Source organism: Ctenopharyngodon idella, chromosome 10 (assembly GCF_019924925.1).
Source record: "Ctenopharyngodon idella isolate HZGC_01 chromosome 10, HZGC01, whole genome shotgun sequence".
NCBI classification, from domain to species: domain Eukaryota; kingdom Metazoa; phylum Chordata; class Actinopteri; order Cypriniformes; family Xenocyprididae; genus Ctenopharyngodon; species Ctenopharyngodon idella.
The window spans coordinates 31,419,039-31,433,865 of NC_067229.1; the positions used below are offsets into that span (position 1 = coordinate 31,419,039).

The 14,827-nt window shown below is 42.4% G+C and overlaps 1 long non-coding RNA gene across 1 annotated transcript; it reads left to right on the forward strand.

Moving 5' to 3' along the window:
- The first annotated feature begins 204 nt into the window (after nucleotides 1-204).
- Nucleotides 205-13,606, forward strand: LOC127521767 (uncharacterized). The gene is made up of 2 exons (XR_007932465.1): nucleotides 205-396; nucleotides 926-13,606. It is a non-coding gene; the product is annotated as an uncharacterized LOC127521767 (long non-coding RNA).
- Nucleotides 13,607-14,827: the final 1,221 nt, after the last annotated feature.

A 14,827-nucleotide genomic window follows, 5' to 3' on the forward strand; every position in this document is an offset into this window, starting at 1 on the left:
GCAAAATCCCTATAAAGAAAATATGAATGAGTTTGTGGCATATTTGTATGAACTCATTATCATTAATTGTGCCTTTAAGTCACCTTACTCTGTGAAACCTGATATTAGAAAATCTGCCTGGTAACTAGAGTGTGTTAGCAGAGGGAAATTTGCTATTGGTGGAAAAAAACATGAAGCTCCGCCCTCTTTCTGGAGCGATGCAAGCAAGTATTGGCAGAGAATGATGAAATAATCTGTCATGCAGATGCAGGGAAGTTTGAATCGATTACTCTATAAATGCATTGTATTTACATAAATTGTAAACTGATATTAACTAAAAAGATGATTGAGATCGTCATGAACACTTGAACCATTGGATTTGAAGCTATATTTCGGCAGGTGTGAACTTGAATCTCGGTGAGTGTTAACGAGCTTAACAAGTTAAACGATCTAACATTAACTCCTAAATAGTTAAAAGAGGAGATTCATATTGTAGCTTTTTGTCTCTGTTTTTTTTTTATGTTATGATCAAATTATTTCTGTGAATTTTGAAAGGATTATCACCTCGATGTGTAAAGCAAATACTGTAATGTTGAGCGGCCATTTTAATGCGTGGCTGAGGACACGTAATGTGATTTTGTGATTTGAGAAACGTGAATATTATCGACTTGATGTATGAGTTGTATGCATAGTTAAAAGGTTTGTTGAATATGTATAATTATTTGGAGTGTGGAAATCACATTGTTGACATAAATTCACAGAGTGAGCTTTATCTATCTCAAATATGTGAATTGAGTACATGATTGTGAAAGTTTGGGGAATTGAATTCATGATTTAAATTCATTAATTATGTTTAAACAGAGTTTAATATATATTAAGGTCTGTATAAGTTGATTGTGAGTTGATTATTGAGTAATATGATATGGATGTGCCTGTTCTATTGCAGCCCAGAGTTTTTGTATGCATTTGAATTCTTCCGGAACGAAGGTGGCGAGCCAACCACCCTTGATCGTTGGATCCATGGAGTCATCAATTGCTGCGGGATGTCTCATGTGATAACACTGTGCGGTAGGATCTCAGTGAACCCTTGAATGCATTTTTTCCTTTCCCCTAAATTCCAGATTGGGATTGGATAGAACAGTTTTGTTTAATTTTTTTTTTTTTTTTTTTTTTTTTTTTTTTCTTCACTCGTTTTTTTGGAACCCAATAGACAGAAGTGATTTCCACTAAAGGAAACATTTTTTTGGTCATCTGAAAGACTGGACTGAGGAACTCTTTAAAAGAAAAAAAAAAAGACAGACACATACATTGATTGCGCACCACACTTTATTGATGTTCTGGTGATTGTTTTGTTACTTCAGTACAGTTCATGTGGAATGGCAATTTGTGTGGTTATCAATAACTTCTGGTTGTGCTGTTCACTACACTAGAGTTCAACGAGTATCCGAACCTAGTGTGTACTTACCCTTAGAGAAGGGTTACAGTAACAACACTCTAATACAACAACTCTTCCTCTTTTCTAAAGCAGCCCAACATGGCCTCACCCCATTTGTTTCATGTTCTCGGGGGCAGGGTTTATGTAAATTTTAGGGTTAGTGATGTCACCAACCCGGGAAGAAGCTTATTTTAGTCTCTACCAGCTGTTTGTTGTAGTACTTAAACAGAGAATTATTTGAAAGAAAATATCTCCATTTGCATGGAACTTTGAGTGTAGTAACTTTGCAGATGTTGTTTATGCTCTAACAGCAACATTACACACTAACTAAAGTAAAAAAAAAAGTGAAATCATAATCAAGCACCCCTTTAAGACCTGTTCATCGAATGGTTCTTTTATGGCATCACTGTGAAAACCCTCCTTTGGAACCTTTATTTTTAGGAGTTGAATCATGTAGGATTGTTTTTGTTTGTTAAATCTACCACCAAGCAAAATCATAAATCTGTTTGTTTGGAAACAAATACTAAATCTTTCCTAAATCAGCCACATAATGTGTAGTATCATTTATGTTTGTAGCACTTAAGTTTAATATTTTGAAAAACACCCTTCCATTTGAGCAGTAATAGTGTTTGAAATGCTAATGCTTGCCTTAGCCACTAATGATAAAAAATTAAGTCTTGAGTCATCTCAGAGTTAAAAGAACATCTGGCATGCTACCTCTAAAAGCATTTTAAATAAAATAAAATAAAAACCAAACGTTCCCCTCAACAAATATTTTAACACTTTAACAAAATAAGTAGCAACAGGTTGTTCTGGTAGTGCAGGTAAATCACCTATTGCATATTTTTATGCACAAAAAGCAGGTTTTTTTAATCAATTCAAAGAATCTGCTCAAACCCATCATAAATACACGCAATTTGCCTCTAATAATAAGAGTAAAAGCATCTTTACCTGAATCCAGTCATTTCTTAGATAATTGTACATCAACATAATCACACGCTTTGTGTGCACACAGCCATCTCTTAGGACTTCTCTGCAAAAACCCCCCCCAAAAAACAAAAAAAATTTTTTTTGAGCCACATTACTGGCTCTTGACTCAATGCACCTGGCATTTTTTTTCTTCAAAAACATGATTGATGCCAAAACAATACTTGGTCTTGATACATTGATTGATTACCATGAAAAGAAATAGCAGGTCTCAGAAAATAATTTCTCTGTGGCCCAGAAATCAGGTTGATTTGGCAGTGTTAAGGCAGTGATGGACAATTTCTCTTACTGTACGTTAGTCCCTCTAATTCCATGGCAACCATGGAAAGGTGATTAGAGGGTAGTTTCTTTGATATTTTAACGGGTTATCTGTTGTTTGGGTGGGTTTTTTTTTATCACAATTTTAGTTCTGTTTCCTTGTTCCCTTTCGGGGGAACTCCACGCTGCATCAGGTGTTGATGCTATGGGAACACTTCTGCATGATTGTGTCTTGAAGCAAGTGTGAAATGTCCAGCGTGTGACGTCATGACCAGGAAACTATAAAGCACACCTTCACCAAACAACTTTAACTTCTGTGTGTTCAGCAAGCTCTCTATGCAAATTGTTTGTCATTTGTTTGTCCTGTAGTCAAAACAAAGTAGTTCAAACAGCAATTTAGATTGTGTGTTCCTCCTTGCCCACACTATATCATGGGTGGGGATACACACAATTTATGTATTTTTGTTGTTGTGTATTTTTTTTTTTTTGGGAGCAGAGCATGCACAGTCTGCTCTCTAGGGGGCTGACTGTGCTCACTGTGAACATCTGCCACTGTGGACGTCCACTCCCACCTGGCACTCTTTGAGGAGGGCTCTCAGGCATGCATTTTTTCGTGGTTCGGGTCCCGCTGCTACCGAGGCAGAGCAGTGACTCCGATCATGGGGATTGCAGATGGATTTAGTGGAGGGATTTAAGATGGTCCTGGCCTCAATCCTCACCCGCTAGATCCAGCACTTTCTCTCAGGATACGGAAGCACGCTCTGCAGCTTCTGGTGCTCAGTATTGAGGCAGGGAAGATAGATCCAAGCTCTCCTGCGTATGAGGAGCTTGTGGAGGTTGCATCGTTACTTGCACCGTGGCCAGGTTAAATATCGAATGGCTGGCCAAGAGGCAGGAGGTTTGTAGAAGAAGCAAATTAGATAAATGTTCCTACCTAATAAAGCGCAACCTCCACGATCAATGGTGCATTCACCTTGATGTGAGCAGCCCCAACCACCTACCAGCACTTCATATATAGAGAAGAAGAGGCAGTGTCACAAAAAGAATGGGGGTCTGGACAGCACTCTCAGCCTTGGTCTTCACTGGGAAGAGTGGATCTGAGTACTGTTATCATCGCCAAGAAGACTGCAGCAAAGAGGCCATGACACCAATAGTCTGCCCTCTGAGGGTGGCTCACACCACATCATTGGGTCCTGCAGACTATAGAAAGAGGAAAGAGGTTACAGAATTCAGTTCAGTTCTCACCCACCTCGTTTCAACAGGATTTTACCCACAGTCGTTTGTCCCAATCAGGCTCAGGTGATAGAACAAGAGGTCAAGCCTCTTTTGGCAAAGAAGGCTATAGAATATGATCCTTCTCTAGATGCCAGCTTTTACAGATGCTATTTTATTGTTCCAAAGAAGGATGGTGGGTTGTGTCCATTATTAGATCTACATCAGCTGAATCATGCTCTGAGGACATACAGGTTCAAAATGTTAACTCTGAAGTTAATTGTGACTCTCATCAGATGAGTGGACTGGTTTGTCACAATAGATCTAAAAGACGCATACTTCCATATATCCATCCTACCTCATCACTGGAAATTCCTCAGGTTTGCTTTCGGGGGCGATGATTACAGTATTGTTTCTTCCTTTCAGCCTAGCCTTGTCACCCCGCACCTTCATGAAGTGCATGGATGCAGCTCTGGCCCTGTTTGTGACTCAAGGGCATTCGTGATTCAGCATTGAGATGCCGTCCTCACTCATATGAGGTGCTTGGGATTAATACTGAACTCCAAGAAGAGTGTGCTTTTTCCAATTACAGAATACCACTTTTCTAGGGGTAGTATGGGACTTGAGTCAATCTTTTTAGCCTTAGGCAAGATCAAACTAGGCCAAGTCATCACTGTGAAACTTTCAAAGACTGTTGGGGCTCATGGCAGCTGCATCCAACATGATACCTTTTGGCCTTCTGTACATGAGACCATTACAGTGGTGGCTCAAGTTGAGGGTGCCTTGACATTGCAAAATGCTTACAACAGATGCTTCTCTCATGGGCTGGGCACGTAAACTGCCTGGAGATGATGGCTGTTTTTCTGGCTCTGAAATCTTCCTTCAAGAGGCCACCAAGTGCTTGTCAGATCAGACAACATGTTGGTGGTCTCCTACATAACAGCAGGCTGTTCTCCCTGAGGGCAGTGTACATCCCTGGGCACCTGAATCAGGGAGCAGACATCCGGCTGAGGCTGAGGCCCCGTGGATGGAGACACTACCCCGAGGTGGTGGAGTTAATTTGGAGGAAATTTGGCCAGGAGGAAGTGGACCTGTTTGTTTCTCAAAAAACATCACACTGTCAGCTCTGGTTCTCCCTCATGCATCCAGCTGCGTTAGTACAGATGTGGCAGAGGCTGTGCATGTACATATTTCCCCCGATTGCTCTGCTCTTGGGAGTTCTACTCCTAGTAGCCCCGTTTTGGCCAGGCCGAGTATGGTTCTCGGACCTGATATCTCTCCCTGATGGCTCTCTAGGAGATTCCTGTCAGGAGAGAACTTCTGTCTCAGGCAGGGGGTGCTATCTTCCACCCTCATCCAGACTGCTGGAAATTGTAAGTTTGGCCTCAGAGGGGGATCAACTCCTGAACTCTTGTCTCTCAACTGAGGTTGTTGAGACCATCCTTAACTCTAGAGCTCCCTCCACGAGGAAACTGTATGGCTTGAAGTGGAGAGTTTTCACTTCGTGGTGCGTAAATCGCCAGTTGGACCCAGTTAACTGCCCGCTTTGTTCAGTGCTGGAGTTCCTCCAGGACTGATTTTCTGCAGGGCTATCCACCTCCACCTGCCATAATTCCTACATGCCTGTGATCGACTTGCTTCGGCCAATCAGAGGCCGACATTGTTTGGTCAAGGTGTGCTTTAGCGTCCTAGCTGAGGAGGAGACTTGTACACGCTACGGGATGACATCTCACCATGCCACTGGACTGATTTCACATGTGCTTTAGTGCTGTCAAATTAAAATTAAAATTTTGAATATTCATTGAAATTGAAAAAAACGTCTCAGGTTATGACTCTAACCATAGTTCCCTGAGAAGGGAACAAGATGCTGTGTCCAGGACGCTTTGGGAACGCCTCAGCGTGATTGCATCTGATGCACGTGTGTCAACTAGCCAATGGCGAGAGTGTACGTCAGACAGTGGAGACTGCTGACCAGAGACCTCATAAGCAAGTGATATAGCCTCGACTATCCACTTGCTAACCGTTTGTTTGGACACAGGGAGACCCCTTTTATGTGGTCCAAAACAAGCAAATCGTTGATCTGAATTTCTCCACAGGGCAGCTCTGTGGACATACTGTATCTCACAAAAGTGAGTACACCCCTCACATTTCAGCAACCACTTTCTTCTCAAGGGACAATACTATAGAAATGAAACTTGGATATATTTTAGAGTAGTCAATGTGCTGTTTGTATAACAGTATAGATATACTGTCCTCTAATAATAACTCAACATACAGCCATTATTGTCAAAATAGCTGGCAACAAAAGTGATGTACGTCATTTAACCATGCAAAGCCACATGTCCTATTCATCATGTTCATGGTTTTGTCTGCTTGACAGGACCATACAAATTTGTTTATCTTGTATTAGAGCAGTTTAAATTTGGCGCTTTGAGTACAATTCTCTCATACTGACCACTGGATGTTCAACATGGCACCTCATGGCAAAGATCTCTCTGAGGATTTGAGAATTAGAATTGTTGCTCTCCACAAAGATGGCCTAGGCTATAAGAAGATCGGTAACACCATGAAACTGAGTTACAGCACAGTGGCCAGGGTCATAGAGAGAGGTTTTCCAAGACAGTTTCCACTCGGAACAGGCCTTGCAAGGGTTGTTTAAAGAAGTTCAGTCCTCATGCTGTGCATCAGGTGCAGAAGCTGGCTTCAGACCATACGCCACACACTGCAACAAGTCGGTTTGCATGGTCGTCGTCCCAGAAGGAAGCCTCTTCTGAAGCTGGCTCACAATAAAGCCTGCAAAAAGTTTGATGAAGACAACCTGTCCAAGAGCATGAATTACTGGAACCATGTCCTGTGGTCTGATGAGACTAAGATAAACTTGTTTGGCTCAGATGGTGTCCAGCATGTGTGCCAACGCCCTGGTGAGGAGTACCAAGAAAACTTTGTCTTGCCTACAGTCAAACATGGTGGTGGTAGCATCATGGTCTGGGGCTGCATGATTGCTGCTGGTACTGGGGAGCTGCGCTTAATTGAGGGGAACATGGATTCCAACATGTACTGTGACATTCTGAAGCAGAGCATGATGCCCACCCTTCATAATGACCCCAAACACACCGCCAAAATGACAACTGCCTTGCTGAGGAAGGTGAAGGTGATGGAGTGGCCAAGTATGTCTCCAGACCTAAACCCTATTGAGCACCTGTGGGGCATCCTCAAGCGGAAGGTGGAGAAGTGCCATGTGTCTAACATCCAGCACCTCCGTGATGTCATTATGGTGGAGTGGAAGAGGATTCCAGCAACAACCTATGCAGCTCTAGTGAATTCCATGCCCAGAAGGATTAAGGCAGTGCTCGCACTGGACTCACAAGATTCAACTTTTCCTGGTCTTGATCTGAGAACAGAAGAGGACAGAAAGCTTGCAGCACTATAGGCTGTGGAATATTGGTCAGAACCCTAGATATTTAGCCCGATATTTAGGGTAAAGGAACGCTTTGACCATCCCTGGGCAAACTCGAGGCACGTAGGGGATACAGATAGGGCCTGAAGGTCTCCTACTCTTTTGAGTGAAGAAATGGCAAGGAGTAAAACAGTCTTCAACATCAGAAATTCTTCTGAGACAGGATCAAGCGGCTCAAATGGAGCTGCAGAAAAGCCTTCCAACACAATGGCCAAATCCCAAGCAGGAACCCTACTGCGTGTTGCAGGCCTCAGCCTCAAGGTGCCACGAAGGAAACGATACATCAAAGGGTTCTACCCCACAGTTGTACCATCCACAGGGACATGGTATACAGAAAAAGCTGATACGTAGACCTTTAGGGTGGACGATGATAGCCCTGATGAAAAGCGATCTTGCAAGAACTCTAGTACTGTACCAATTGGGCAGTTAACTGGATCTAGCTGTCGCACATCACACCAAGAAGTGAAAAGTTTCCACTTCAGGGCATATAGTTTCCTTGTGGAAGGAGCTCTGGGGTGAAGAATGGTCTCCACAACCTCGGTTGAGAGACCAAATACTATGAGTTGAGCCCCCTCAGAGGCCAAACCCACAAGTTCCACACTTCTGGGGTGAATTATCATGCCCTCCGCCTGAGATAGAAGGTCCCTCCTAATCGGAATCTCTGAGGGAGAGCCGTCGATGAGAGACAAAAGATCCGGGAACCATATCCGACTCGGCCAGTAAGGCGCTACTAGCAATAGACTTATCCCTTCCCAGCGAATTTTCTCCAGAACTCCTAGGAGCAGAACATTTGGGGGAAAAGGGTACACACGTAGCCTCGGCCACATCTGTACCCTAGTATCCAGTCCAAGAGGAGCTGGATGCATGAGAGAGAACCAAAGTGGACAGTGCGGCGCAAGAGACGCAAACAGATCCACTTCCACTTGGCCATAAATCTCCCATATGAGCTTCACCGCCTCGGGGTGAAGTCCCCATTCCCCTGGCCCTAGCCCCTGTCTCGACAGGATGTCTGCTCCTATATTCAGGGTCCCTGGAATATAGATTGCTGTCAAGGAGAGTATCCGACTGCGCTAATATTAGCCAGTCATCTAATTAGTCATCTAATTAGTTCAGAATGCGTATGCCCTGCAGCTTGAGCGAGGCTAGAGCTGCATCTACGCATTTTGTGAACGTGCAGGGTGATAAAGCTAGACCGAATTGAGGAACCTAATATTGGTATGCTTCGCCCCTGAAATCAAACCTGAGGAACTTCCTGTGCTGTGGAAGTATGCATCCTTTAGAACTATCGTGACAAACCGGTCCTCGGATCTGGTTTAGCATCAATATTTTGAACCTGAGTTTTCTGACTAAATGATTCAAATGATGAAGAACTAATATAGGATACAGACCTCCATCCACCTGTGGAACAAAATAGTAGCGGCCATAAAAACCCTGACTCTCTGCTGGGAGGAGGAGCCCGTTTTATAGCTCCTTTTGCTAAAGAGTTTACTTTCTGTTCCATTACCAGAGCCTGCCCGGGATGGACTAATGTGGAGAGCACCCCACTGTATAAAGGTGGATGAAAACCGAACTGGATTCTGTACCCTTTCTATGTTTGGCAAAAGCCTCAACTCTGCCAGAAAATCCACAAAGGGAATCAGCCTCTCGAGGCTGGTCTCTGGTATGCTTAGAGCAGCCACTTCGGTGACCTAAAACACAATGGAAGGAAGCAACCGATTTGACCACTTATCGCCCATCCCCAGAGGGTGTGAGCTTGACACAGCATCGTGAGAACACTGAGTCATGAGCTCGCTGGAAACTGCTGCACCCCGAAGCACCGAGGGTGGCGGGGTTGGCAGAACGGTCCCCTGAGGGCAACGAAGTGGGGCGGGCACCGTATACTGAGGTGTTCACCGCCCTATCTCATGTGAGGCTGCCCTTAGATTTATTTTCAGAGGGTGTGAGCCTGATGCAACATCGTGTTGAGTGCTGAATCAGAAGTTCGCTGAAAACCGCTGCGCCCCGAAGCACCAAGGGTGGTGGGGTTGGCAGAATGGTCCCCAGAGGGCAACAAAGTGGCACGGGCACTTTATACTGAGGTGTACACTGCTCCACCCCGCAGAAGCCTGACAGTGGTGTCAGGATCTACATGAAAAGCTGAACTAATACATGAATCTGACTGATCAAAGTCAGATAAATATGTATTATTTTAATTTCTCAAAATTAAATACAGCCAACTGTCCATTTACATCTGATGCGGTGCAGGCTTTCTTAGAAGGCAATGTTTGAAAACCTCCTTCTCCATATACTTGCCATTGCAGCGCTGTTGCATTGAAGCGACGGCAGGACCAAAGAAAGCCTGGCCAGGCTCAACCTGTGCTCCCATGATGCGCCGCTCTTCACTATCGGGGAGATCAGATAGATTAAGTTCATATTCTCTTCACACAGAGAGAGTCATAGAACGCCCGCTAGCTTGGACAGCTTGACAACAAGGCTTTAAAGAGTGGTGGGTGGACGCAGAAAAGCGATCCATTTTGCCGAGGAGAACAGGCTTGGTCGGGGCAAGCAGCCCACCTAGAGCAGGGTTAATGTGTCTGGCGATATAGGGCTCGATGGCGGGGGGGGGGGTCACCCATACTGAGAGCGGCCATATCCTCAACATCCAAACCCGTGAGACTGTGTTAGTGGTCGAACGGGACTCCCAACAATGTTTAATGTGTTTAGCACAAGCAAGGAGGATAGGGAAAAACTATCACTTTGGCCGGGAGGGGGTCCCAGGAGTTTTCCATCATAGACATCCCGCTCTTGGTCAGAGGAACTTTGAAGGGCCGGCCATTCGATGTTGAGGCAAGTGGCCGCTCGCTCAAAAACCTCAAAGAAGACCAAAAGCAGTGGGAGCATTCATCTAAAGCGTCACAGATGACGGGATGGTATCCTTGTCTTCCGAGCCGTCGAGAAAGCCAGCATTGTCCTCGTCCCCAGCAGCCGGGTGGCTCATCCATAAACGGGGTTTCGACACCACAAAAGAGGCCGCATCGCGGGAGTCCCCCGTGTGCGCACCTGCGTCGCCTTTTTTTCCCAACAGAGTTGGACAGGCATAATCAGAGCGGCATGTTACAGTGTCTATTCGGCGTGTTTACGGCCCATACACACAACACAGTAAGGATGGAAATCCCTAGCGGCGAAAAGGATACCGCACTCGGCCAGGCAGGCACGAAACTGGTAGTCCTGGGGGGGGGGCTGTTGTGGGTTTAGAGAGAGCCATCAAAGAAATAAACGCATAATCCGACTGGCGGGCAGCCGTAGAACGGGAAAATAGCGAAGAGAGCGAGGCAGGTAGCCTGCTATACAGCGCATTCATGGGCGGCTTGTAGTAATTACTTCAGCTAACCTGGCTGATTGGACAAACACGTCCAACTGAGGCTGATCCCAAAAGATGTGTCCTCCTGCAGACAATAGTGAAGTCCATAAAACCACGAGCTGAGTGTACAATATTTCAGAGGTCGCGAGAAGTGAATGTCAACTGGAGAATAGCAGCGCGTGTTGCCCATATATGCTCTCAGGTAAGGGGGTGGGGCCTTACCTGGCATTGGCTATGCGCTTCTGTCTGTCTAGCCAGACTTGGTGCAATTGGATGCTTCTGCAGAGGTCAGGTACGGATGCTCTTGCCATAGGTGGATCTCGAACACGAGATGATGAAAGAGAACTGAAGTCGTATTTCAAAAATACATCTCAAAGTATCTATATTCTGCAAGAAAACTGCTGCTTCATTCCAATTTAGTGAAAAGTAATGGACTTTCACAGTATTACTAACAGCTTGATGCAGTGTAAAGATTAAATTTAGTGAAGAAAATGGATATATATATGGGTAGGGCCGATTCTCTCTTCTTGAGTGACTTGTGTAATGGGCACTTTACAATAGTCCCGCCTTGAGAGACTATCTTGGAAACTTAAACTGGCTTTTATGTAACTCAAGCAAGTGTATGGATTGTGTTAGTGCACAAAGGGATCTATTGTGACACACACACTTCAGGTAATGAGCGCAAAGAACTGTAATTTCATCGGCTGATTACAGATGGTAATTAAGACACTGATCCTGCAATTATTCTGAGGCAGATATTGCATGAGTGGAATACTGTTCTTTATGAAACATATCCGGCTCTAGAGGCTGATCGGATGAGCTGCGTTGTAAAATAGCCCATAAACACACACCTGCAACTGCCACGTCGCAAATGAGATCACTTTAATATCTCATTTGCTTCTTCTAGACATAAAAAAGATTAAATTGAGAGTAAATGGAGATTTTTGCTCAATTCTATTGCTTCTCAAATGTTTGTTCTGTAAAAACAGTCCAGATCAAATCTTTCTTACTTAAAAGTTAAGATCAAATTATCTGAGTTGTCCAAATTATATTATAACTCTGTACTCTTTCAACAATTGTCTCATTTGTTTCTAATTTCAGTTCACCTAAAGAGTTTTGGGAGAAACATCTCAGACAAAGCTGATACTTAAAGGGATAGTTCATATAAAAATGAAAAAGCAGACATTTACTCAGTCTGATGTCATTCCAAACCTGCATGACTTTGTTCTGTGGAACATAAAAGAAAATATTTTGATGAATGTTGGTAATCAAACAGTTTTGGTTCCCATTGACTATAGGAACCGAAACTCTTTTCTATTTTCAAACTATCTTTTTTTCATGTTTGAAATGACATGAGGGTCAGTAAATAATCTATGACTTTAAAACAACTGAGAAATGTATGGTGCTTCTAAGGGAACATGGTTAAAAAGTATATTTTACCATGTCACTTTAGGGGCTCAGAAGAACTGAGAAGTCTTCTAAATTATAAAAAAAGGAATATCTAACTATTTACTCTGAATACATCAGTTGAATTATATATAAATGTTCTCTCTTTGGTCATTGTGTTGCTTAACAACCATAAACAACCTTCAGTATTTTACTTGCTGGAAGAATTATGATTATTATTATAATTTTTAAAAAAGCATTATCTTTTAAAACAAATGAATTATTTTATTTGTTTTAATATCTTTTATTATATTACGCCACTGGAGGCCGAGCATTATACACCACAGTCCTTTTCAGGTCATGGCTCGCAACAGCCCATAACCGTGGTAAATCACTGTGACATGCAGCCTTCAGTGGCTTATTGCTTATTTTCTTTTGTGAGAAGGCAGTATCCACTGCTCACTGGTTTTATTATTGATCAATTATCAATCACCCCAAGGTAAAATATTGATATAAATTCTACTGATGCTTGTCTGTGTTCACTACTGTTCTGCCTGCACATAAGTTTTACTTACGTATACCCTTAATTAAAGGTTAATGGTGTAACACAATTATATTATTTAGTTAGTTATGTCACACATAGGCTGAGTAATTTATGCCAGGTTAGTGCAACTGGCCCCAGTTGCTTGAATATGAAGGAGGCTGAAGAAACAGACAACAGAGAAAATCTACCCACCAGAGTGATGTTTTGGTGTTTCTGCAGGGAGGGGGTCATCATCTTGCTGTGCTATCAGCAGCCTGACACAAACACCTCTACCTTCCCTCTAAATAAATATCTAGACAGACAGCTGTGTCAGGAGATGAGTAACTACACATTCTCTCTATGAAACACTATCACTCGGTGGCACAATTGCATTTTCCACCCCGCTTCAGCCTTTTCATGCAGCGACCGCTTACGTTTGGAGCAATCTTGTACATGCACCTGCAAATGCAAAAGCATATTTGCTATTGTGGTCATCATGAAGTGCTTTGATTGCCAAGAATGTTCGTTGTTTATTGCATACTGTATCCCTTTCTTTGAACAGACAAGCCTTGCAAAACATGCCTTGTAATGGAAGTATCCATCAGCAACCACAACTCATTTAAAAAACTTTGGTGATTTCAGAAATAAAATAAATGGCCCATAGCATTCAAATGCATTTTTTTTTATTTCTTTGTGTGTGTGTGTGCATTACACTTTTATGCCATCGATGACAAACCCAGCTAACAAAAAATGTTCTAATAATATTTTTCTAACGTTCCCATTAAGTTATGAAAGCATTATTTCTGAATGTCAGGTAAACGTCTTTTAAATATTTTAAAAATGTTTTTCTTGGTTATATGAATGTTATATGAACTTTACATTTTATAATTTTACAAAAAACTTTAGGGGAGCATCAAACTGTGGGGAAAAAAAAAAAATAAAAAAAAAATAAAAATAAAATTCCAATGGACAATATATAAATAATGTTTTAACTTTGATTGACTTTGAATAAACATTATATTAATGTTACTGGAAGAACATTTGTTCATAATGTTGACAGAATGTTGACAGAATCTTGCCAGAACTTTGGTTAAAATGCTGAGAATGTTCCCTGTTTGCTGGGAAGTAATTTTGTATTATAAAAAGATTATAGTGACCCATTATGTCCTCCTCTGCTTATTTTAGGTAATTAAGAGTCTGATTAATGTACTCAAAGATGGAAATGTATTCATAACTTTCTGATGGAAAGGTAAAGGTCTTTGAATTGTAACACATCTGCATATCAAATGTCACAAACAAACCTTTTGTCTAAGGTGGTAAAGAAAGAGTAAGTTTTTCAAAATACATTGCAAATTAAATTAAAGCTGCAGTCCGTAAGTTTTGCCTCTTTGTCGCCATCTCTGTTTGAAACCTGCAATTGCAGTTATTTGTGGAATTTTCATCTTTACGTGGGTTGTGCGTCAGCACGTCTCCTCAACGCAGATGAAACTAATGTTTGCTGTCATCACATTGGTGTGGATACTGTACTTCACAGATTCTACGTCTTGGAAGTATGACCAAAATAAGAATTTTCACTGGAAAATGTCATCTGAACAAGTAAGTAACATGTCTGCCACTTTTGTTCTGATCAACGTAGAAAAAAAAGCATTAGGCCTACAATAAATCACGCTGCCAATGGTTATTAAATCTAACGATCGCTTGGCTCAGATCACGTCAAACCGTGCAAATTATTATTACTGTTATACTTTGTTCTCAAATTGTTAATGATAACATCAGCATTGCATGACTATTTAATGTGTATTAGCGTTACCTGTAGATTTCAATTTCTGTAGTCACTCCACAGTCTGAAGTCTTTTGCTTTTGACTATGGGTGAATCTCCAATTGTCACTGATGATTGTCATTTGGACCTTTCTTGATTACAGTCCGCCATCAAAATAAGTTTAATTATTCCAACTGCTGTGAGAAAAGGCTATAAATGATCCGCCTCCAGCAGCATCCTCACATGATATAGCTTACTAGCTGGGACTCCTTCTTTTTGTTTACAGACGTGACGTAGTCTCAGCCTCAGACGTCACACTCACGGACCATTGGCTGAATGTCTGATGCATATGGCACACTTAACTGGAAACACTTCAGGACTTTCGCAGTCTTCATTGGTTGGTTGAATTCTACAGGATGTCCGGGAGACGTGTGTGTTGTGTTCTTTAACACAATGGCGACACCGAAAACCCCCTCGTGGAAGAAGAATG